This window comes from Balaenoptera musculus, chromosome 13 (assembly GCF_009873245.2).
Source record: "Balaenoptera musculus isolate JJ_BM4_2016_0621 chromosome 13, mBalMus1.pri.v3, whole genome shotgun sequence".
NCBI lineage: Eukaryota > Metazoa > Chordata > Mammalia > Artiodactyla > Balaenopteridae > Balaenoptera > Balaenoptera musculus.
Window position 1 is genome coordinate 57,401,828 of NC_045797.1, and position 25,598 is coordinate 57,427,425.

General features: G+C 41.9%; 1 protein-coding gene across 8 annotated transcripts in view; it reads left to right on the plus strand.

Annotated features, from left to right (window-relative positions):
* Nucleotides 1-25,598, plus strand: part of SLC8A1 (solute carrier family 8 member A1) — a 407,018-nt gene that overhangs the window by 42,602 nt on the left and 338,818 nt on the right. For 2 of the 8 annotated variants that reach the window (XM_036873090.1, XM_036873092.1), the window contains exon 1: nt 14,476-14,653. The exons of 5 other annotated variants lie outside the window; for them this stretch is intronic. The gene's annotated coding sequence lies outside the window, so the exon portion shown is untranslated. Of the gene's footprint in view, nt 1-14,469; nt 14,654-25,598 lie in introns of those variants that run through there. One more of the 8 variants, XM_036873096.1, reaches the window with a different exon arrangement.

Genomic DNA, 25,598 nt, shown 5'->3' on the forward strand with positions numbered 1-25,598 from the left:
ATATTTTATGGTTTTTTAAATTTTATTTTTATTCTTATTTTATTTATTTAGTTTTGGCTGTGTTGGGTCTTCGTTGCTGCATGCAGGCTCTCTCTAGCTGCGGCGAGCGAGGGCTACTCTTTGATGCCGTGCGCGGGCTTCTCATTGCAGTGGCTTCTCTTGCTGCAGAGCACGGGCTCTAGGCGGCGGGCTTCAGTAGTTGTGGCACGTGGCCTCAGTAGTTGTGGCGCACGGGCTTAGTTGTTCCGCGGAATGTGGGATCCTCCCAGACCAGGGATCGAAACTGTGTCCTGCATTGGCAGGCAGATTCTTATCCACTGCGCCACCAGGGAAGCCCTATGTCTTACGTTTTTCATTGCACAACTTGTAAGTTAAGTTTACTGCAGGGTTGTCATGTGAAATGGGCATGTCTTTAACATATGCAAGTCAGAATGTCACCATTGACAGCACTTGGCTTTTCATACCACCTTGATTCCTTTGCTTTTGTGCCTGTGTTTATAATCCCTCTGGTTTAGATATAAGTCAAGTTTGTTCACAGCCAGTCTCAGGCCATTCCTTTCCCAAGACAGAAGAGTGCTCTGTCCTATGGACTTGATGCTCTACCCTTTTCATCTATTAGATGATGCATCATAGCTGGATAAACATCTTCTAAAATTTCTTCATTTCTTAAGATTTGCCAACATGATATAGAAACGTGTATATTAAAGTTTTGTCTTAAGTTTCGTTTAAAAATGAATCTTGCCCTATCTTGCCACAGTTATCTGATATTGTCTCTATTTATAATTTTTTTAAAAAACCTGTTTTAACTCATTGCAATTGCTGCAATCATTCCGGATTTCCTGTCAACTTTATTGCCTTGGGGTATATGAATAGGGTATTTCCAGAGAGATGCCTGAGGTCAGTAACTTTTTATTTTAATGAAGGGTGTGCTTCCTCTATATGACTGATGGAGAAACATTATTTTTAGGCAGAAATAGCAGTTCAGTGTGCTTAACTCACAATTTATTACCATCTCGGTACATAGGGTGATGGGGGAAGTAGTCTGTCCCTATTTCACGGGAGCTGAAATTGTGCTGGTGCCATGAGAGTTTAGACATCGATGGATAAGGTAATCTGTTCCAGAAATGTGGTGGCAGAGAATTAAGTAAGATATTCTCTGTGTGGTTAAGACTTGTTGGATAAGACCTTCAAGGTAGGAAAGAAATGAATGAGACTGACATGGGAATGCAGTGGTTAAGCAGGCAAAAAAATGGACTTGAGTAAAAATTCCTGGGTCCAAGTCCCAGTTTAGGATTTTAGTAGCTGTGTGAACATGGGATTTTCTCTCTCGTCTGTAAAATAAGGTTATCAATGCTTGTACCAGAGAGTGGTTCTAAAGATGAAATAGCATGTACATATAGAGGCTCCATGTACCACAGAACATTAGCAGTGGAAAAGGTTTCTGTTTGAGCAACTGAACCTTCAGTGTAAAGCTGCCTTCAACCTGGTTCAGTAGAAAATCAGCAATTTCACAGGTGATAAGAAGCATCAAATCTAGATATAAAATTTCAAAAGTTGGCTTAGTAGAAATCATAGTATATAAAAACCACTTATCTGTTTATAATCTGCACTATGAGATTTAAGGGTAGAAGAAACGATGGTACCTGTTAGACTTAAATGACAATGACCAGGAATCTTCTTTATTTACAAATTGATAATTGATTTATTGGGTTTTTTCAATTAAAGAAGTGTTTATTGTTGATATGAATAAATATTTTTATTCATAGTTAATTGTGAAACTAATTCATGTATTAATGAAAGTAAGTAAAGCAGAGAGAGAAAATTGCTCAATTACTCAAATGCTACCAGAAATCAATAAATATAAGTAACATTTGAAAGGATAGTCTTTCAGAATTTCTCTATGTATATGTCAACATACCTGTATCTATTCATATAAAATTATTCTTTTTACAAATAAAACATCCAACTATACATAATGATTTGTAACATGCTTTTTACACAATATGTGTTCATGTCAATAAAGATCTATATTCTATATTGATATACAGATCATTCAGTGTATGTCAACATAGAGCTGTAATTCCATTTTTAATGGCTGTCATGGTGATCATCATGTGTTAGACAGCCTATTGTTAGACATTTAGATTGTGTGCAATAAGTTTTTCCTACTATAAACAATGCTGTGTTGAATTTCTGTGCGTTTATATTTTTACATACTTTTCAATTATATTCTTAGGATAAGTTACTCGAAGTAGATTTAAGGGGATGCACAATAAAAATAAAAAGTTTGCCAGATTGCCTTCTAGAAAAACTGTTTAGATTTAAACATAAATGGAAATTTTTTAAGTTTCTATAAAGTATGGAGCTTTAATTAAATTAATACAATTTCAAATTTTTACTTACATCCTGTTTTCCAAAGGAAATATATAGATTTATGGATTATTTCAAATAAGAGAAAATAGGGAAGGTACACAGGGAGAATTTAGTGAAAGTATTAAAACACTGTTCAAATCTAAATTCAGGGTAACCAAAGAATTGATGAGAATGTAGGGGAGGAAAAATAAACTTTCCTCCACCTTTCTAGGCTCTTGGCTGAGATGCCTGTGATAAAAGATAGATTAAAAGGTGAAAAACAAACAGAAGTTTAATAACATGTATACCATCTGTGTACATGGGAGAATCCTAGGAAAAGGAAGCAACCCTCTGAAATGGCCCAAGCCACCACCTTAAATACCGTCTCCAGCTGAAGACAAAAGAAAAATGTTATGATATCCAGGAGTGGCTTTAAAATAATCAAAGCTGTAAGGTGGAGGAGAGATCTGTATACCACAAAATTGACTATTTGTCATTAACCAGTGAAGCTAAAGATGGATACATGGGAACTGGTTCTATTTCTCCGTGTACTTTTATGTATATTAGAGATTTACTACAATAAAAAGTGAAGACAGTATTTAAACATAGATTATTGCATACAAAAGATTTATGCACACTGGGAATACACAAAATACAGTAGAGCTACTCTTAATTAAGAAGAAATTAAAAATAGAAAATTATGATCATCTAAAAGCCCTTTCTGTTTCAGAAGGTGCTAAGAACCGTGTGGAAAGACATGAAAAGTCTTCATAATCAAAATAATTGGGTGCTTGTTGATTTTAAAAGTAACTGTTTAGATGAATAGGAAAGAGCCTATTTCTATAAAAAGCAATAATAGTAAATAGCAAAAAAAAAATACATAAATACCACTTATTTTTTAAAAAGTAAGTGCCACTAAAGTTAGTGTTATCTCAAAGTTATCTTTCCAAGGAAAATGAATGACTATATTTTGAACACAATTAAGAGAATTCCCAATCATGGAGGGGAAAGTTAATAATTACATATCACCTCTCTTAGATACAATGTAGATCAAATAATGGGAAGTGAACTTTGAAACCATGACTAAGTACTGAGACTTTATATCATGGAATCTCAATGTTTTAATTGGAGGAAGAGACAGAAATCTGTTCCACACCCCCATTTTACAGATAATCACCCTGAGATGGAGGAAGCTGAAGCAATTTGCTTATAGTTATACCCATACTTAAGAGTAATTAATTTTTGCACAATCATAAGGTCACATATGAAAAAGTATTCAAATTTTGTTACCAAAATTACTTTGTGAAGATTACAAAGGTAAGAGCCATAAAAATTCAATATCATTTAGTGTAACAGATAAAGATAGTGAACATAGATACTAGTGAATCCACAGAAAACCACTGTTGTTTTCTCTGGAGAAAAAAAATGAAAATTAATCAGGATTTAATTAAAGTGGACAGCATTCTGAAGGGAATAACAAGGACAGAAGTTATTTATGTGAATGTCAAATGCAAAGAGATACTATATGTCTCTTTTTTTAGTTAAGGCAGAAATTGCCTCAAAAGAGCAAAAGGGTAGCGAATCATCATTCTGTAGGAGAAAATAGAGACAAAGACAGCAGCCAGCAATGTTTTTAATTAAGAGGAGAAAGGTATTTTAGAAAAGTGAATGAAACAATTTAGACATTTGTCCTCCCTCTGGCCATACGTAATAGTACTTAATAGCACCATCACCCCCTTGTTTAGGAGGGCAGTGCTACCGTGTGTGATCTATAGGGTGACGCTCTATAGGGCAAACCCTTTCGTACTGAGTTGTTCCTTTAGCAGTGAGACTGAGTTTGCATCAATCCCCACCACAATCTCAGCTTATACAGAAGGAGACTTTTTCAAGATGGGCAGCTTGGGGTTAAGAGGGGAGTCTTTGGACAGGTGAAAATTGAAGATGAACAATTGAAAAAGCTGAAAAATTGAAAGTGATCCTCCTGAGGGTCAGATAGATACCTTAAGGGACAGGATAAACATTGTGTTCTAATCAGCTCAGCCTCCAGCCAGCCTTTGGGGATCCACTCTGCTCGTTTCAGAGGATTTAATTAGCTTCCCTCCTGGTGTGCACCAGGTGGGATTTCACTCTCAAATGAATTCACCTTTTAAAACACTTATCCTGCTTCTTTCTTTCTCTGCATATTTTGTTTTTCGGCCACCAATTCCTATAAAATCTATGATTAATCTCAATACCTACACACTATTATATTTAATGCTCTCTTGGGCCATTTAGAAATAAGTTAATGATGTTAAGTAATCATAAATAGGTTTTTTTTTCAGGTACATAATACATGTGAATGGAGAAATTAAGCATAAACCGTTGGAGATACGGAGACCAAGCCAAAGTTTTCAGCATCTGTGCTCCTTGGGGTGGGGCGGGAAGGGTGACAAGGAGTTTGCATGCAACCCACTAGCATGAACTACTAGATAGTCCTACATGCACCGCATGGGTCTCAGCCCCATGGAATGCAAGAAGGTACAGAATCGTATTTCTTTTTATTACAGAACATTTTATACTTATTGTACCAAATTATTCTCACAGTAATATTGAAAGAACGGAAAAGTTCTTAGCACCCTCCATTTGCAAGGGAAGGAAGGCTCAGGGTGGTATTTTTTTTTTTAAAGAAGGGAGTCATTATTTTTTAAAGTATTTATTTATTTATTTATTTATGGCTGTGTTGGGTCTTCCTTTCTGTGCGAGGGCTTTCTCTAGTTGCGGCAAGCGGGGGCCACTCTTCATCGCGGTGCGCGGGCCTCCCACTATCACGGCCTCTCTTGTTGCGGAGCACAGACTCCAGACACGCAGGCTCAGTAATTGTGGCTCACGGGCCCAGTTGCTCCGCGGCATGTGGGATCTTCCCAGACCAGGGCTCGAACCCGTGTCCCCTGCATTGGCAGGCAGATTCTTAACCACTGCGCCACCAGGGAAGCCCGAGCAGGCGACTTTTTAAGGAGCGTGTCTTCCCAGAAGACTCACAGCCTTATAGAAGTCAGATGTGTTCCAATGGAAACCATCCATGATGAGTCCTCTGAAAATGAAAACCCAGTGTATTTTTTTTTTTTTTTTAAATACTGGGCTGGGTGGGTGAGAATTCAGCTTAAGAGAGATATGGGGGTGGGGAGCCCTGAGTGCCAGGGAGAGTGCTGCTTGATTCAAGAGTCTTTCCTTTCTGAGCCTGTCCTGTCTGATGGGCCTCTTGAGTGGTGTGTGAGGCTCCCCCGGTCTTTTCCTTTCTCCTGGGCACACACTGATGCGGTGAACCCACTCTGGACTCGGGAATGGTCTGAAATGAGGATCTGCCTCTATTCTAATTCTGCAGGGAACACCCCGCTGCTCTGTCTTCTGAGTTGGTCTTTATTTTCCCAAATGCTAGCCTGCCTTTTATAATTTGATTCTCAAGGAGGATTATATTTACTATGTCATTTGGAAAGAGACTTGTGGGCATTCTCACGTTAGGATCAGCCACTGACATGAGTGTCCTTTTCTCTCCTTTTTCATTTGTCCACTTGGCATACTTTTGCTTTCAATTACAAAAGTAATTGTTGAAAAATTGGGAAGCACACAAAAGCACACAGACACACGAAGGAAATAAAATTCTCCTGGAAGCACAGTACCTAGTGATAATTATTGTTAACATTTTGATATATGCCTTTCTGAGCTTTTTTTTCCTGTGTGCAGTGTATTAATATTTAAGACATCAGTGAAACAAAATTGAGATCATACATGAAAAAAAAAAAGACTCTGCCAAGAATTGAGCCAAAACAAAAATTACTATTTTCTTGCCTTTCTTCTCCAGTCGTTGTTTAGTGTCCTGTCACCTGGCCTTCTGTGGGGTGACCGTGACCAACTCCTTGCTGGTCTCTTTATTCCTGACCACGCCCACTCTTACATGTCATACACTCAAGATGCCTCTTCATAAAGCGCGTGTCTGGCTATAGGGCTCACGTGCTCAAAAATCTCCAGAGTTGAATTCTACCTACTAGATTCCTAGAGGTCATGGGTGGTGTCTAAGCCATTTTTAGTCACTGCAGGACTTGGTTCATGGCGGTGAATGGAGTAGTCACTTGCTAAATTTTGCCTGAATTATTTAAAAATTCAGCCAGTAAATCTGCTATGAAATTTTCTTTAAATGACTGCCCTATAATAAGGCATGTTCCACGAATTTGCATCATTTATTCAACACATACTTATTGATCATTTAGTATGAGTTAGGTAGGCATTTGCTGTGTTGAATAATTTTCTGTCTAAAATCTGCCTTTCCTTGAGCAATATGTACATTTAGAAATTTTTTTTTTGACAGAAGAAACAGAAAGACAAAAAATGCCTATTTCAAGTATCAATTTTAGGCTTCACATCTATCATTGTTCATCTCAAAAGAGAGCAATGCATGGGTCATAATCTGCTTTAGCCTGTGAGTTTTCAAGTAGACTTGAAACCAAGTATATAAGATCTGGCAGATAAAAGACCATTCATGCTAAATAAAAGTAGAAAAAACGAGAGGTTGGCTATTATTTCCGTGTGTTATTTGCAAATTTGCAAATGGTGATTTTTCCAATGATTAGATATTTGGCCACAGTTAAGATTCATGAATGTGAGTGTGTGTTTGTGTAAGAGTGTGTGTATGAGTGGTGTGTGTGTGCATGCTATGTGTATTGTGTAATGTCAGGTAAGAATGTAGGAAGAAGGAAAAAGGAGATGTGACAAACTCATGGAAAGAAGCACCGGAACCATCATTAAGTTACACATAAGTGATGTCCCTCCCTCCTCACCAGATCTGTTAATTTTGTGGCAAGAGGTTTACCCATGAGATCTCACTTGTGTAATGTTTGCCATCCAGATGCAGTCATTATATGCTATTCTTTAAATTAAACCAAAGGGGAACTCAGAATTCTTGCAGCAACTCTGCCTTGGAAGGAATGCAACCATTGTATGTGCAGCTTCTGGGAGCAGTCGTGCCTTTTGGAACAACTCTTGGGTCTATATCACATATACATGCTCGTGACTGCAGAGGTGCAAGCTGTGTGACTAGGTCTTTGCAGCTAGCCCTGACAAAGTCTGGGGGCTCTGAGGTGGGAATTCCTAAAGGAACCTCAACTCAGGGCAGGAACAAATGATCAAACAAAGCACTGTGCTCTATCATTTCATCAGTCTGGGACTCTCAAAAAAGGGATTGTATTGTTAATGAGCAATCTTAACTCAGATCTCTGCAAAACTGACCACCTAAACTAGTGCTTTCCCCCACGCGGTCTCTATCTTGCTTTCCCTGCTTCATTTCTTTCATGGCAGTGTCTCCATCTGATAACCCTATGGGTTAATTTGTTTATTTTGCTTACTGCCTGCTTTTCTAATGGAATGTAAGTCCTAGGAGGGTGGGAACTTTTACTGCTGTTTTCACTGTTGTATCTTAAGTATCTGGGACAGTGCCTGGCCCAGAGTAGATCCTCATAAATATTTTTTGAATGAATCCATGAAGGAATGAACCAAAAAAATGAATTAATATGACTCTTTTCAACTGTGTTTTGTCTCTGCTCTCCCCAGCTTTTTGCTTTTAATTAGAGTTGCTTAATGACTGATTTTGAACCTCTCAGCAACTTCACTGATTCCCTGATTTTTGGAAAAGAAAAAAAGAAAATGTAAGTCAATATCTACACAATACATGCCTAAAGATAACAGGAAATAAGAGATTCTCTGACATGCTTACAAACTGGGTCAAACAAGAGCTTATAAGTAATTAATTGCTGAGATAACTGACAAGGGGTCAGCTTACCGGCGCAAGCCTGAGACTCGGTCAGATTGCCATCTCTTGTAGTCTGGTCTCCTGCAATGTCACAGACAATCTGTCTGTCATCACAGAGCAGGTGGCCAGGCAGGACTGTGGGTGTGGATATGGTGACCATGTCAGTTGCTGACTACAGCCTGCACTGCAGCTAGGAGGAGATGATAGCTATTAAGTTGCAATTTGCACTGGACAGGGGCCAAAGTGTTTACCCTATAACCCAAGCGCATCTTTTGTCCACATACGCCAGTCCCCCTACAGGGGACAGTATGTGTTTTATTAATTCATCTACTATGAACCAAAAACTGCTCTAGATGCTGGCGTCTGACAGTTCAAAAAGAGAAACAGAGGCCCTGCACTCTTGGACTTGGCTTTCTTGATCATCTGTTCCAATCTGCTCATCTATCTTTGTCAGGTCAATTACAGTACCCACCTGTGTCTCTTAGAGACTCATAAAAGGCCCTTAAACATTTCTAAGTTCCCTTAAATTTCCAAGAAGCGTCCCCATTTTTATATTCTGTTAAATACCAATGTTCGATGCAGCAGCAGAATAGAAACAGCATTATGGCAGATGTAAGGGGACTTCTTTCACTTGTCTTTACCACTAATTAGCTATTTGATCCTAGGCCCATGGTTCTCAGCTCTGGCTGAACCTAGAACCAACCAGGGCACTTAAAAAAATGCCAGTACCCATACTCCACTTCAGACCAGTGGGAACAAAATCTCCAAGGGTGGACCTGGGCTTCAGTATTATTTTGAAACAACACAACTGATACTTATGTGCAGCCAGTATTGGGCAAATCTCTTTGTACTTTCTCAGCTTGTAAAATGAGGGTAATCATATTCCCTCCTTAGCTCATAAGGATTTCTTATCTAAAATTTAGGTTGCAGATGTCAAACAATTTTAACAAATAATTTTAATATCTACACAACTAGCATTTATTTTGGTCTCCACTCAGAAATTCTTAAACAAATCCAAAGATGGCTAACATCTTTGTGTGACAGGATAACATTTTAAAAGAAAGGGAAAATAGTATGTAGTTTCTGAACTTTTCTTACTCGTAATTGCTACGGACTCTTTAGGTCACGCTATGTAAGATTCTGAATTTTTAAAGAAACAAGAGCATATAGTTTCATTACTTCCAGACACTTCCAGTGGTAGCAGAGTCAACAGCATTAAAACCATGGATTAAGACATCCATAAATTCAGTCCATTTTCCCCTTAGGTATCTTGGTTATGACCATTTTCAAGGGCAACTGTCCGGGCACTGTGGTCACCACTAAAACACTGGCAGTTCTCAGAAGATTCTAATCAGTGACCAGCAACTGAAGATGCAGTGAGAGAGCTATATATCATAGACAATGCCAAAGAAAAGAGATTTACTGAAAAACCTAAAGTACAATCTCTCAGGGACGTTGCTTCAGAACTGGATTGCAGGGAACAACTTCCTGGTACAGAGGACCCCAGGGATTTCGTCTTGAATCCCTATCGATGGGGTCCTCGAATCAATGTTGAGTTTGTGCAAACTTAGTAAAAAAGTTTCTGTCCTCTAGATAAGGTCCCCTGTTAAGAAAACTAATGTGACAAACAAAATCTTCCTCGGAGTGGTATTTGTTTAAAATGGCTCTATTGGAAATTAAACCCTCAGGTTATAATAGAGAGGGGATCATAGGAAAAGAGGAACATATAGGAAAAGAAATACTGTGATGCAGCAAGAATGCGGTACCCCCTTTATTGATCACGTAACCACACTCTGTACTCACAAAATCAGAAAGTGCACAAGCAGCTTCTTTCATTACAGAGAGGGAAAGTACTCTCGTACTGTAGGGGCATCTACTTTCCTGGATTACTCATTGTATAGGATTCTGCATAACAAAAACCTTAGCATAATCGTTATTAGTAATGAGATGGCCTGATTATGTTGAACCCAATTATATAGAATATTTTTTACTTTATGGGTATCATTTTTATGAAAATTTACCAATAATAACAACAACATTGAGTAATTACTATGATCAGGAACTATGTCAAGCACATTATATACATTTTATACTTTTCATAATTTCTTGAAAGCGATTTGTGATCTAGGTTTTCCAGACAAAGGTATTGTGACACACAAAGGTTAAAAAACTTCCCAAGGTCATATAGCCAGAGGTGAGATCCAAACCCAGATAGTATGACTCCAAAGCCTTAATTCTTAGCCAGTCTCTGTTCTTTTCTGACCCACTAGTTGATCTAGATAATGATTCTGCCATTGAGTTACTGACTGGTAACCTCATCACTGATAAGGTCTTGGGGTACAAACTAATGTCCTCAATGTTCTAAGGGGCAGAAATGGAAAATGAAAGTGTCAGGATTTTGCACAAACCCAACTGTTCACTATAAGTTCCTGAAATGCAGAAGTGAAGACCTCTGGTGTCCAAAGACTGTGACAAATTCAGAGGAAGTGGGTGACTTTACAGTGATGGAGCACTGAGGAAGGATGGGTTATAACTTTGAGTCTACCGGGAAGGCTGATTCCACCCACCAGCAGGGCCACGGACTACATGGGGTTCAACTGGTCAAAACAAAACAGAGAAGCAAAAATTTAATTTCAGGAACAAGACCCCAGGGAGGAGGAACGGTAGCACTTAGAAGTCACCAAGAATCCCCACAGTTACCCTTGAAGCAAACCCAGGATCCAATCAGCAGCAAACAAAACCTGGTCCAACGGTTCCCCTGAGGTTCCTGGGTATGGGAAAATAGCTAATGCTAAGCTCCACTCTCTTGCTGGCCAGGCTGCAGACGCTATAATGCTTTTTTCTTATGTAGAAATCAGTATCAGACTGAACCCATGAAGGAACAGATAGGTGAGTGGTGAAGACGGGCAGAGTAGGAAATGAGGTGGGAATAAACTAGAGCTATATTAACACACTGAAGGAGCTCCAAGAAGTGAAAAAACAAAACAACGATGGTACCTCTGACCTAAGTAATTCAAAGTACTGTAAAAGTGAACGGAATTACAACGAAGTACTTGTTTTCCCCATGATGAAAAAGTGTTGACTGTTTTAATACAATATTAAATATTAAAAGTAAAATTTGGGGTACCCCCGATCACATGTCTAATTTTTCTGTAGACTGGCCTAATTCACAATATTTTCATTTGGTTTGAAAATGAGTTTGCTAAAAGATCCCCTGAAGGTTTCCAGGGAAATAGTTCATGAAAATGTGAAGCACCTTTAGAATAGATCAACTCTTAGTGATATCCCTGTGTAGTCTGCAAAATGGTCATGCCAACTGCTTTGGCTAGATAACAGTGGAGGCCCATAACTGATTCTTAAGTCCAAAGGAAAGAATGGCCATCAATATGCAAGAATAAATTAGGAAATAGTGTTGCCGTTGGAATGTAAATCACCACCTTCCTACATACAATATTTTTTCTTTCCGAAGTCAGAGCCTGTAGCAGCCTATTACCTTACCTAGAGCTTTGTGCCAGTGATGTAGCCTTTGATAATTCTTGTAATAAGAATCCAGTCATGTATGACATTTAGGAGGGAGCAAAGGGTTTGATTTCCCTCAGGGCCCTGGAACCCTTATAAAAATGCCTTTAATGAGAAATGAAAGGAAAAAAAAATTAGGGGGTCAGAAATTGAGCCAAATCAAAAATGGTGCCAGATCACTAGGTACTAGGCTACCTTTTAACGGTTCTAGGTAATAGAGAAAACTACTTCATGTAGTTTGTTTTCCTCAAATATCGAAATTAACCTAAATATCAGTCTAAATTGGAAAAAAAGAAAAAAAGAATGAGGAATAAAGAGAACCAAGATGTCACCTTAATGCCTTCTCAGCTGCTGACAAGATGGATTTTGGGCACCACTGGAATATAGACATTTAAGAACAGGGCTTTTATCACTCCATGTCACAAGCATGCTTACACTTTCAAGAAAATCTGTGCTTTCACTAAGTGGTCCATAATAGCAATAACAGGCCTCACCCTTTCTACTAAATCCGTTCCAATGAGATGTAGTCCACTCACATTTTCATTTAGCTCTTCCATTCAATCCCTTCAGTTAGCTTTGTCCTATTTCCTATGGGTGGAGTCTTTAGTTATATGCTTTTCTCAATGTCATTTACAAAGCAGCCACTTGTCTCTCCAAGCCCCTTTCCTTGAGTGTGAGCCAAATGTCTGCCTCTCACACTCTCTTGAAGTCAGGACCCTACGTAATTTTTGGCTGAGGACATAACGCTAACGGAGAGGTGGTGACCTGCGTCTCCCCACATGTCATTCTGTTCACACCCATTAGTCAGTGCAGTGTAACAAAAAGTTTGCGTGGAGAGTGGCTTGCAAGAAAGTTTAATTCATTGCAGAGGAAAGGAAAATGTTCTTAGGGAAGAATGATTCCTGGGAATATACAAGACAAGAAGAAGCTCGGAGTTTCCTCCGTCAAGCTGAGTGTCCACAACCACTAGGATGATGTACCAAACCCCTGCTCATTAAAAAGCCATCTCATTCAGAAAGCATCACCATCACTTGTGAGTTTGCTAGAAATGCAGATAACAGGCCTGTTTCAGATCTACTGCATAAGAAACTGCAATCTCCAGGTGATTCATATATGCATTCATGTTTGAGGAGCATTGGCCAAGAACATGGTTCTCAGCCTTGGTTACACACAGGCACCAACCAGGGAAACTTCAAAATAATTCCTGATGCCCAGGTCCCACCCCCAGAGATTCCAAGCTACTCTGTCTGGGGTGTGGCCTAAGCGCTGGGATTTTTAAAAGCTCCCCAGGAGATTTTGAGGTGCAGTCAGAGGTTGAGAGCCACCGGCAAAGAGGCAGAGGAGGGCTACTTTTCCCATCCCCCTGCTCTTTGCCTCATAGTCAAACAGCGGGATTCCTGGAGTCCGAATCTCTCTTTTTCTGTGGCCTGGCTGCCCAGAGCTGCGCTGTAAGTACGGGGGGAAAACTCTATTAAGAAACTTAACTTTCTGTCTAGTACTTTGGTCTCCCTCCCACGCTCACCCTCCACATAGCTGCCCCTGATGCCCCACACTTTAGCAAACCACACCAGGGGCGAACATCAACTCGTGCTTTAAAAATACAAACTTGGAGCCCACCTTGAGAGCTACATCAGAGTCTCAAGATAGGACGCTACAATCTGCATTTTTAACTCGCTTCCCAGGTGTGTCTGATGTGCAGTCAGGTCTGTGAACTCCACAGCGGGTCTAGCCTTTCATCCTGCCAAGTCATTAAGGATTTGTAAGGATGAATGAGCTGTCAAGAGAGCAAGGGCCTGGTGCAATGCTCCTTTATTAATTATGGCGAAGTGATGTATTGGCAATGATAATGCTTCTCTTGGAAAGGGCAATGAATGGTTCGTCGATTGCTGCATTAGATCTCTCCCAACTTAACCTTAATGCTCAGCTTTTACTCCTCTCTGTAGTTTTAAAAGCTGCAGGGCTTTCACATTAAGCAGCCTCTTGGTCTTTATTCCCAAGTGAGCTGCAATCTTTGAGGGAAATACCAAAAGGGAGAATCTTTTGGAGTTCTTGGCTGGGGAATTAACAACCCCCCCACACCCCCTCCCCCCCTCCCCCCCAACCCCCCCACCGCAATCCTTATCTGCTTGTGTCAGCAGCTCCTAGCCAGCGTATTGCTGTGCAGGTCTGATAAGTAGGAAAAACACGGAGTGAGGATTTCAGAGAAAATCATCGATACATCCCCGGATCCCTCTGCTAAAAGAAAGCTTCCTTTAGCGGGGGGATAGAAAGTGGAGGAAGAAAGATATATCTGGCTGAACAATTTCAGAGGTGAGAAACGGGTGGGCGAGCCGGGGTGGCGGTTCTGTCTGTGGGTGAGGGGAGGAAGGTGGCAAAGAAAAGTTGCAGCGTCGGTCTGCGCGTGTACTCCATGGGCTGGGCGCCGGGGAAAGCGCTAGCGTGCGGCCGGGACGCACTGCGGGGCCGAGAGCCGGGAGGACGTCGAGAAACCTTCTCCGCGGCCGAGGCTGGGACGCTGGAATTGCTCCCCGCCCGCCCCGAGCTCCAGAAACGCGCCGGCTCCGCTCGCCCGCGGTGGCCGAGGCCGCCGGGGTGGGGGCGCGCGGGGGGCCGGGGCGCCGGCGGCGGCGGCGGCGGGGCGGAGCGCGCGTGAGAGCGAGTGCGAGGCTGCGGGCGGCGGGCGGCGGGCGGGCGGGCGAGTGTGCGCGGGAGGAAGGGAGGGAGGGGAGCGGAGCGCGCGCGCCGCCCGGGCCCCGGCCCTCCCAGCCTCCCGGCCTCCGCGCTGCCTCCCGCCCGCGCGCACCGGCTGCCTGCCGCCGCCGACGCTCCTGCTCGCGCCGGCGCTGCACGGGAGCTTGCCCGCCGCCGCCCGCTTTGTGCTTCCCCCCGAAGATGGGAGCGACCTTTCCCAGCTCGGGAGCTATTTAAAAGGAGGGAGTGCGCCGTCTTTCCTACTAGCGTGGAGGAACGGGGGAAGGATCCAGCCGCACTCCCCCAAACCAGGTAGGATCTTCGGAAGGGCAGCAGAAAGGATTTGGTCAGATACCGCCAACTGTTTTCCATTTGTTCAGAAGGCTACACTTCCCTCCGCTTTGGCAAAGGACCAGCTCCTAAATTGTGTGTGTATGTGTGTGTGTCCCCACCCATTTTCTGGGGGTGTCCGCGCTTCTCGGGGAGTGAAATTGCTCTGGCTGGTGCGTCTGGGCGTTGAGGGTGCCCGCCTGCCAGTGCCGGCTGCCGGAGCAAGAAAGGGCTGCTGAGGAGAGATGCTGCGCCCTGCACCGCGCTGGGCTTAAGGATTCAGGGCGCGAAGAGCGAAGTCCACCCGGAATGCAGCGCTGCTGGGGATCCAGGCGTGCCCACCCACTGGGCTCTGCTCCGCGGTCACCCGTCCTGCCGGTAATCCCTGGGGTCTTCCCCAAGGCCACACTCGCGAGTCTCCTCTTTTCCGGCCAGCCCTGGGTGCTCCTTCAGCATCGACTGCGGAGAGGAGGGAGGTGTGGCCGGGGCGGGGGGACAGACAAGGGAGAGAGGCGGCGGGGGAGTGGGCTGCGGGGTCCCAGTCTCTGGGCACCCAGCCCGAGTGCGTTGGGGATCCTGCGCGCAGAGGCATATTTCCCCAGGAGATTCGAAGGGAACTTTGTCGCTGCATTATCTGCCTCTGGAGCTTCGCTGGCTCTTGGGGAAATGGTCTGTGTTCTGAGACGTGAGGATATCCTTCTTGGCTCCTCCTTAATGAAGAAGAGGGAGGTCTTACGGGTGGACAGTAGGCTACAGAAACCAAATCCACCCAGGCGATGCTTTTAAAAATATAGTATGTGCGCCTCCTTGGTTTTTCAAATCCCCCTTCCCTTATGGATTCTGTTGACTGATGAATGGCTTGGGCTGGCAATTCGTATTTCCCTCTCCAGACAAAGTGGCAATGGTTGGGTTGGGAGCAGAGTGATCAAATTTAACAAAGAATTCTGTGAAGAAAGCAATGTGCGTGGTGTCCGCGGCCGCTGGAAAGAAAGTCCTGCTTTGCACTAGGTATTTGTTTAACCCCTCTTTGCCTGGTTCCCTTGCTGGCGCTGTCTACTGGTAGTCAGCCGCTAGTGGTTGTGAATATAACAATACAAACTTTGTCCTGCTGGAGGTGTAAAGACTAAAAAAAGAAGAAAAAAAAATCAGTAGGAGGTGAAGTGGAAGAAGCTTTTTAAAAATGACGGATGTAAAGACAGTACAGGCATCCCCATCATGGAGGAGCTAGTAGAGTAGGTGGAGAGTCTGATCAGATCTGATTAAAGGCATAGCTTGGGTCTCTCCAAATAGGAGCAACTGAACATCCAGAGTCTAGCATCTGTGTGAAGATTTCCTAAGGGAAATGGGGAGCAACCAGGAGGGGATTCTGAAAGCATAGCTCCCACCCACACTCCCCAACATACACACACACACACACACACACACTCACTCGCACACACTCACTCACTCACACGTTTTCTCTTTCTCAGAGCTACTTGTGCAGCAAGTCAGGAAAAGAGGGAGGAAAATGTATTTAGATGTTTCATTCATTTCAGAAAAGAAAACAAAGCCGGAATAGGAATGACTGCTTTGAGGCTGCTCTTTCAAATCCTGTGTTACTTGAATTTACCTCTATGGGTTTGCTAAACTTGCTTGATTGTGAGGTTAGTCTCTCGTGAAAAAAAGGAGGAAGGAAGAGAGAGCTAGCTCGCTCCATCTTTGGGGCCTTGAGAGTGAGAAGGTGGGGATAGATCCACTTATTTCATCAGAAGCAGTATGTGTTGTCTTAAATGTTTTTCATTTTAGGGACTCTGCCTTGAAGGATTCCATTTGGATCTGAGGGCTCTTTAGCTATGATTTCTCCCACCTACTAAAAAAGGAGCCTTAATTTTTTCCCCCTAAACTGGCTCTTTTATTAAATATGGCATGATTAATTCCTAGGGAAAAAGAAAAAAAAAAACTGGACAGAGGTAAACTGTTATTCACTATTGAGCTGTGCAGGGACAGCAAAGAATGTAAGTGTCCATGACAATCAGACTTCCTTTACTCTGTCTTAAAAGCTTAGCAGGGCTGGAAGAGGAGTGTAACAAATTAAAAGAATATGAAGGCTGTGCTTTATATCTGTCTATCTGTGTATCTGTCTACCTACCTACCTACTGTCTATCTTTCTATTTACTTTATCATTACTATTTAATGGTTTCTACTGTATCCTTTTGGATTAAGTACTAGATAACCCTTTTGTTGACCATGAAAGGAAAGAAAAATGCATAGCCCTAGCAGTGCTTTAACTCCAAATGAAATTACAAAAGGAAGGTGAAATTGCAAAAAGAAGGTGAAGTGTATAGTCAGTAACACCTATAGGACTATTTGCAGGAATTACATTAATTGCTCTTTCAAACTTACTATGTTTTGAAAGTAAAATATTCCAAGAGAGCTTCAGCATTTTGTTAGCAAGCTATATTTAACATGTTTTTTATCAGACAAAAATAGACTTTTATTTATCTTGCAAAGTAAACGCATAGTTCCTTCCCTGTACGTACTTAATCTGTTTCTTTGACAAAATAAATGGTGAGAAAAGCTCTGTAGATCCAACGAAGTTGCATTCCCCCTTTAAAGCAAGTACAAAGCATGCATTTAGCTCATGGATGGGTTTTTCTCAAAGTAAGTGCATTTTAGGACTGTACCATCTGATTTTCATGTTGCAATTCAGTAACAGAGGCCCTTTCTCCGTGATGACTTCAGGTAGAGGAAGAAAAGCATGTAGGTAAGGAGCAAGCAGTCTGCCCCATCAGCATGGAAATAAACAAGATCTAAATTGAAATAGAAATTAAATCTGGAAAAAGAAATACACGATTAAAAGAGGATGGTAGAGCACATATCTTGCATGCTTGATATTTTTGCTGTATGTATGTATGTTGCTTTTCTCTAAAAATTAAATTGTTGCTTTACATTTGCTAACAACTTAGGAATCAGGGTGCTGAGATCTCACTTCTTCCAGATCCTTCCATCCTCTTTTTTTTTTTTTTTTTTCCCTCTAAGGGGTAAATGTCTTGTCAAAACGTCTTCCAATATCATCCATACCTCATGGTCAGACCTCTCATCATAACCTCTACCAAACAGTCTCCCATCTGATCAAATTCTCCTGCTCCCTCTTGTGGCAGATGTTCTCCCTGACTTTCCCTAGATTTCAGAATCCATTCCCTCAGCTGCCTATATAGCACTTAGGTTCTAATTTTCAGTGGTAATTGGTGCTAACAAAGGCAGTAGGTTGCTGAACTTGCTGCTTCCAATTTTCTCTCTGAACAAAGGGAGGTCTATCCCCTGGAGATGTCCTCGAGATTTAGTGGAAGTAAATGTCAGGTGTTCTCTGACCCACTGAGATGGCCTGACTGGGTTCTGGGAAAGTGAGCTTTCAGAGTCTTGCCTCTGAGATTCTGATTTAGACTCAGGGCTAGTCCGGTGGGGCCTCATTAAGTGCAGTGGGATTATTTTCAGTTTTCTTTTTTTCTCTTCCAAAAGATACCTGTGCGTGAATGTGTCTGCATCTGTCCTCTCTCTCTTTCTCTCTCTTCCTGCCTCCCTCCCTCCTCAGCCTCTCACACGCACGCACACACACACACACACACACAGGCCCATGCAGGCCAAAGGGCACATGCGTACGCGTGCGCGCACACACGCACGCACGCCACAGACACTTCGCAAAAGATATACAACACATATTTTGAAAACAACTAATCAATGATTAGGTTCTCAATAGGGTTTGTAAATCAAGCAGCTCATTTTCTGAACTGGAGACTCCTAGGGTGAACTACTCTTACTGGCATGATTTCCTCACAAGCAGTTGAGAATACAAATGAGACTAGGCGTCTTTTTCTAGTGTGTTGACTCAACTTGGAAGACAGTTGCTTGCAGCCCTTGAGGCCTCAAGTGTTTGTTGTAGGCTCTCTTTGTTGTCAACTATGTTTTGAGCCCTAAGTGTTTTATGTCTACATTTGTGATTGTCCTTTGATCGGCGCAGCCAAGAGTACATAGTAAGTAACAGGATAGACCAAGGTTCACGAGAGTCCCATTTTCTCTCTACCTGAAACTTTCTAGCCAATTTCAGGAGGAGGAGGAGAATGCAGGGAAGGAGAAAAGTCCTGAAGTGATGGAAAGCAGCTGAAGTGATGGAAGTGTGTTTTTGATCAGTGGCAAGTATGTCATAGGCAGCTGTCTAGAAAGTGACGTGAGAAGCACAAAACATCCCTGGATTCAAAGCATTTATCCTTCCACCAATGTAGGATCAGAAATTCTCACTATTAGAGACATTCATTTGAATAAAGTAATTCTATCTAGCAGATCCCTAATAGAATGCGATGAGATTACCTAGGAAAGAGCTACCGTTCATTCTCACAAACCGTTCGCATCTGTTCATTTACTAACTTGGATCGGTTTATCAGATCAGCTGGCAGAAAAGTCCTGCGGGCTGGAACACGGGATGATGCAGAGGAAGTGAAAGAAGTTTGAAATGGGTTGCTGTGCACTTAGTGCCCCCAGAGGGCCATTCTGATGGGGAGGTACCCGGGAACCGGGCTGCTGAAGTGGGGTGGGGGGTGGTGTAGAGAGTAGCCAGACAGAGGCAAAGATAAACTGTCACCCTGAAATTTTACTTCTGGGTCAGCAAAGGTAACAAAAATTTGATCTTTCTTGAAAATTTACTCTTCTGAGAAATGGGTGAAATATGTCCTGTAGTGTGAAATCATATGCTTAAAGTCTTGAATGGCTTCTACTGTATCATTTTGGAATATTCATACCGGTAACCTAGAACACTAGTGTGATACTCGTTCGGACAAATGTTTTCTGGCGTATGTAATAGCCGTAGAAACATGAATGTAAATGTTAGAGTCCATCTTAATTTTTTAGAAAAGACAGAAAAAGTCATCACTCTGTAGATGTCATTGCATGTGAAGTCAGAATAATTTAATAATTTCCTGGTTGAATCTAATGTGAAATGAAGTCAAACAGACAAGAGAGTGATTCAGCAATTTTCTTCAACCCAACTGTGATATTTATTGAGCACTCAGTGTATGCAAGGCACTGCGCTGGGCTTTTCAGAGAAGGCAGATGCTGAAGAGTTATGTGATGTTTATTGAACACCTATTATGTTCCAGACATCAGTCTAAGCACTTTGTACATGTTTTCTCACTTAACACCGTTGCAGGAAAGCATCCTGATCTTGACTTAAAGATGAAGACTATGGCTCAGTTAAATAACTTGTCCAGGAGTGAATAGGTGATGGTACCCGTTTTTGAGGCTGTTTCAAAGCCATGCGCAAAACGTGCTCTCTGCTCTGTGTTCCCTGTTCTTAGGGATGTACGGTCTAGAGCACCTAAACACTGGGCTGAGCGAGGTAGATGGCTGCAGCTGTCTAATGAGCCCAGTGCTTTAGAGTTGAGAGGAAGAAGAGAACACTGGAAGAGGCTTCATGGAGGAGGAGGAGGCATTTTAGTTGGTTCTCAAAGAGTGAAAGGACTTTGCAAATAAATAAAGCCTCACTATTTTTAAAACATGTAAACCAGCCCCAGCTAATTTATGACAAGGACCACCCCGGAGCAAGGTTAGGGCCATTTCCAGACTTCAAGCTAGCTGCATGTCCCAGTTAGGACCATGCCATGGGAACTGTGGATCTGGAACAGATGCTAGCATAAATCATTGCTCACGTGTATTTTACACGGGAACCCAAAATTGATGATGAATTTCCAGCATGCCTTGGAGGAGAGAAGCTGTATCGGTCTGAGGGGTGAAGCAAGGAACAGACCTTCTATTTGACGGTTGTATTTTCTGGGCCATCACAGGTGGTTTTTCTTTCTTTCTTGAGCACCAAATGGCTCTGATACTTTCTCCCTTAAGCTTCTCCAGTTCCTCACTTCTGCTTCCCCTTAACGCACAGGACCCAGAGCGCCCTTTGGCTCTGCTCTGTTCAATGTATAGCACCCAGTTGCAGCAGGTTTAGAGAATCGGTCTGCTTACTCTACACGCCAACCTCCACTTCCTCTCTGTACCATGGTAGTGCCCCCAAAGTGAGTGGCATCAGCCAGGGGCAAAAGGATAGAGCTTGGGGAGGGGCTCAGTCGTCTGTCACATGTCCCTCAGAAGGTGCAGGTCGTCACTCTTCCAAAACCATCTGCCTTTCAAATGGTGGGGGATGTGAGCCCCCTGGAGCTGAAATTTGTGAGTTGATGTTGGGCACAGTTGGTGACTCTTTCCCCCCTCCCCCCCTTAACTCCTCACTCTCTTCTCCTGGCCATGCAGCTGCCCCTGGCCCTTTTTCAGAACTTCTCCTTATCAGTGCTCGTGCTGCTTAGACCCATAGCTAGCACTGGAAGACACATCAGAGATCATCTAGTTTTTGTATCAACAAATAAGCAAATGGAGGCCATGTGAAATTAAATGACTCAATAAGAGTGAAATGGGACATAATTGAATCTAGATCTATGACTCTGAAGTCATTTCACCAAAGTTACATCTCCCTTTTTTCTTTGATAATATAGAAGCCCTCTAGAAATGTGCCTGTGTTTTCTGGCCTCAGGAGTCCGTGGATGTCTAGCAATGATTTCCTCAGGTGGAAAGAAAACTATGACTTTGCTTCTATATCAAGGATATTGACAAATGCAGTGAAGTGCCCTATGGTACTCAGACCAAAGTTCTCTGAGGTCAGCAGGCATATCATGTTGGTTTTAATATTTGTTTGAATTCAGCAAATGGCATATTTAACATTGTGCAAGATCCTTAACTTTTCTGTGCCTCATTTGCTTCATCTATGAAATGGGAGTAATAGTAGTAAAGAGCCTTATGGGGTTTTTGTGAGGAATAATGCATTAATACTTGTAAAGCATTTGGAACTGCTTCTGGCATATGAGTGCTCAGTGAGGATTGGTCCTTACTTCTTGAGAGATGACCAGTGAGAGAGCACTGTTTCTACCTGTGTGCCTTTATGTGCACGTGCTAATTGCGAAGGTCGCCATGGAGAGCTCGAAGATAAGGGCATACATAATGACTACACCAAATGTCACAGAGCTGTTTTTTGAAGGCTACATAGTAAATATTTTTGGCTTTGTGGACCACAGAGCCTGTCACAGCTACTCAACACTGCTGTTGTAGCATGAAAGCCATTGACGATACTTAAATGCGTGAACATGCTGTGTTCTGTAAGACATTGTTTACTTACACTGAAATTTGAACATCATATAATTTTCACGTCATGAAATATTGCTTTTTAAAATTTTTTTCAATCATTTCAAAATGTAAAAAAAAATTAAATAGGCATTATAAAAACAGGTGGTGGGCTAAATATGACCTGTTGGCCATAGTTTGCCAACTCTTTTTTTTTTTTTTTTTAATAGATCTTTATTGGAGTGTAAGTGCTTCACAATACCGTGTTAGTTTCTGTTGCACAACAAAGCGAATCAGCCATATGCATACACATGTCCCCATATCCCCTCCCTCTTGAGCCTACCTTGAGACACAGATTGTAAGAGATATACACAGGCCATCTTAGGGGGCTGCAGGAAACCCAGCAATAGGGGTTGGTGTCGTGGGAAGAGATCTGGCCTAGAAACTCAGACACCTTATTTTAGAGCCTGGTTCTGTCACTTCTGAGATGCATGGCTTTGAAAAAGTCTTTTAAGTTATGATGGCCTGAGTTTTCATGTGGGGAAAAAGGGGAAGGGGCAACGTTAGATGACTTTTAGGGGCCTTCCTAGCACTAAAAGCATTTTAATGAAGGGGAATTGGACATTCGAGATGGGTCATGGAGGACGGGTAGAAAAACATGAGAAAGAAAAACAGGGTGCATATTTGGGTAATTTTTATTTAGTGGCTCAGTTGTCTACCAGGAACAGTAAACCTGGGGAGGTAGACAGGCAACATATTATGGATGATGACCTTGAATGCCAAAGAGGGGGATTAGAATATCATAGCTTTGGGTTGTTAGCCAAATTCCTCAATTTTACAGATCAGGCTGAGAAAGGGAAAATGACTTGTCCAAGGCCACATGACTGGCCAGTGAGAGCCAAGACCAGCACTCATTTCTTTTGCCTCTAGACCAACGACCCTTCCATCTACTATATTGCCCCCAGCAGCGTGGTAGAATGCAATTAATTTCAGCTGTATGACTATGACCTCAGAGGGGAAAATTCTCATGTAAATTACAGAAGCTGTTTTTAGTATTTTCTAAACATGATCTCAACACCCAGCATATCTAAGAAGGTAGGTCTGTGAGTAATCCCATTACAGAGAAGGGTAATTGCATAAGTGTTAACCTAAGGCCTTGCACTCCAGCAACCTTTAGCCTGGCTTCCTGCTGAGTGTCTTTTAAAAAGTTTTGACTCAGGTGTTATTTCATCAGCAAAGTCTTCCCTAATACCCTGGTAGGTCAGGTCCTCCATTACTGACTCTTGTAGGACTGTGTATTTCCTTCATAGCATTTATCAATTAATAAATGCTTCTTTCTGGAACAATTTAAATAAATGCTTCTTTCTGGAACAATTTAAATTAACATCTATCATCTGTCTTCCCAGCTAGATAATAAATTCAGGGAAGAGAGAGATTGTGTCTTGTTTAGTTCATGGTTCTAGCCTCCCATACCTTGCCAGATGCATAATAGACATTCAGTGTTTGCTGAATGAAGGAAGGAATGCATGTTCTCTCATTAGTCATTGATACTGGTGAAAACAGTCCTTGCTTAAGCAAGGACTTAATAGGCAGGTTACTATCTTCACTTGTTAATGAAATGATTAAATGATGAGTATTTCTTTCTCCACTAAATTTTTTCTCTTTTTCAAAAGCTCCTATCTCATCCTCACCTATCACAAAAAGACAATAACATAATAGTTGTGGCATAGTTACCAACATTAAAACCATAAGCCATAAGCCAATATTTAAACAATTCTTCAAATACAGGTGTATGGGATTGGTTTAAAGGACATGTTCACTAGATGCCTTACCTAGTAGAGAAACTATATGTTTCATAAACTGTGTTCAGGGTTTTGTGTAAAAAGTTCATATTTTCCCTCCCAAAAAGCTACTCAATTTATTTCTCTAAACAAAAATTTGGTTAGTTCCTTTTTAAGCTGCTTCCATTTAGAAAATGGATTTTTTGTATATACATACACACCTAGTTTTAGACCCGTGTCACTGTGTATATTGTCAGGAACTTTAGAATACTGATGAAGGGTCACCATTACGTGAGCATCTATCAACTTGAGTTTGTTTTTTTTTAATTTCTTTTTACTTCCTACTTCTGTTCTCCTCAAGAGCATCTTATTCTTTAAAGGATTATGCTTTGTGACTATGCAGGAAAATTTAAAAGACCTACAAACTTCGAGTTGATAGGGTCCTATCCCCCGAACAGCAATCTACTCGAAGATGAAGCTTAATGACTCAGGGAGAAAGCTGATGAAATTCACCAGCCTCTGCTCACATAACCAGTATTTTCCTTATTAAAAAAGATTTTTTTTAAAAAAGGCATCTGCATGTTCCTATCGCATAGCTTGAAATTGGAGTCTGTATTAAACATCCCCAGTCCCAAGAGGCAGACAAGAAAGCCAGAAGAGGGACTGCAGAGATTTACCCTTGACTTGAAGGAACAGGGGAGTTGGTAAGGCTCCACACAGAGCCTCTCATTTAAAGGGCACAGCTTTCCTCACCCCCTGAGCCTTCCAGTTTGGGGTTTTTGTTGCTGTGTATTGTTGACCTCTGTTGTTCAGGGCTTGTGGATGGAACCTGATTAGAAGGTCTCTGAAGACTTCCGTGGATCTGGTTCTTTGTCCTGTGTCTATGTAGATTCCTAGCCATTCTTAGCTGTTTCTCCTTAAGGAAAGCAGAACAAACCCTTGGCAAAACTACGAAGTACGTGTAAGTTACTCCCAATGATTTAATCTCCTCTTTGTGGGGCCCTGTTGATCTCCTGTTAGGGTCCATTTTTCTCTACCCTCTTCTCTCTTACCTCACACACACAGTCACCAAGAGTCTTCATATTTTGATGCTGTCTGGAGTCCCAATCTGTGACAATGAGAGCCCATCTGATACACTATTTCATATCAACAACTTACTGATATTACAACAAACGCTGTCTTCTAATTTTTAGGTACTGCCTTCCATCAAGGACCTTATTTAAGTCCTCTGCTCTCCAGTCTTTGTTTGCTAAACATGCCTGATGCCCTTTATGCCAGTTTTTTCCTCCTACCCAGTTCTGCCTTTCTACCCTTCATGCCAATGCCAAGACCATCCATATCAGAATCACCTAGGGTGCTTGGGAAAATTCAAATTTGGGGGTTCCTCCTTAGAGCTACTGTGTATCTGATGATAGGGCCCAGCTATCTGCACTTCAGTGAATTTTCCAGATGATCCTTAGGTGACCTGAAGTTGAAAAAGCATTGTTCTATGCCTTTTGTCATATCATTGCTTCCTTCTGGAATGTCCTCACTTTGTCTGACTTCTGTCATCATTCTAGTCCCCTCCTTTTATGGAATCTTCCATATTGTTTCTCCGATTTATGGTCATTTGAGTAACTATTACTGGAAGACTGTAAATTCATCAGGAACAGGGACCATGAGTCAATCATCTTTGTACTTCCCACGGTGTTTGGTCTGGTGCTTTGCACATAGAAGCCCTCAATAAGTGCTTGAGGAACAAATGAATGATCCACTCTCTTAGAACTAGAAATACCAGGAGGGCTATACTTCACTGAAACAAAGGTCTGAAGGCGAAATGTCAACAGGCTAGTGTGGAAAATATTTTTAGGTAGGAAATCTTTTTTGGTGACCCAGAAATAAATGCATGCATCTGACCTCATTTTTTTTTTTTTTTTTTTTCAGTGTGTAAGGTTGAACATCAAAGAAAGGCTGCTCTTTCTCTACAGGGTGGATGGTGACCAAATTATTACCTGAAATAGTAACTATTGTCCAAC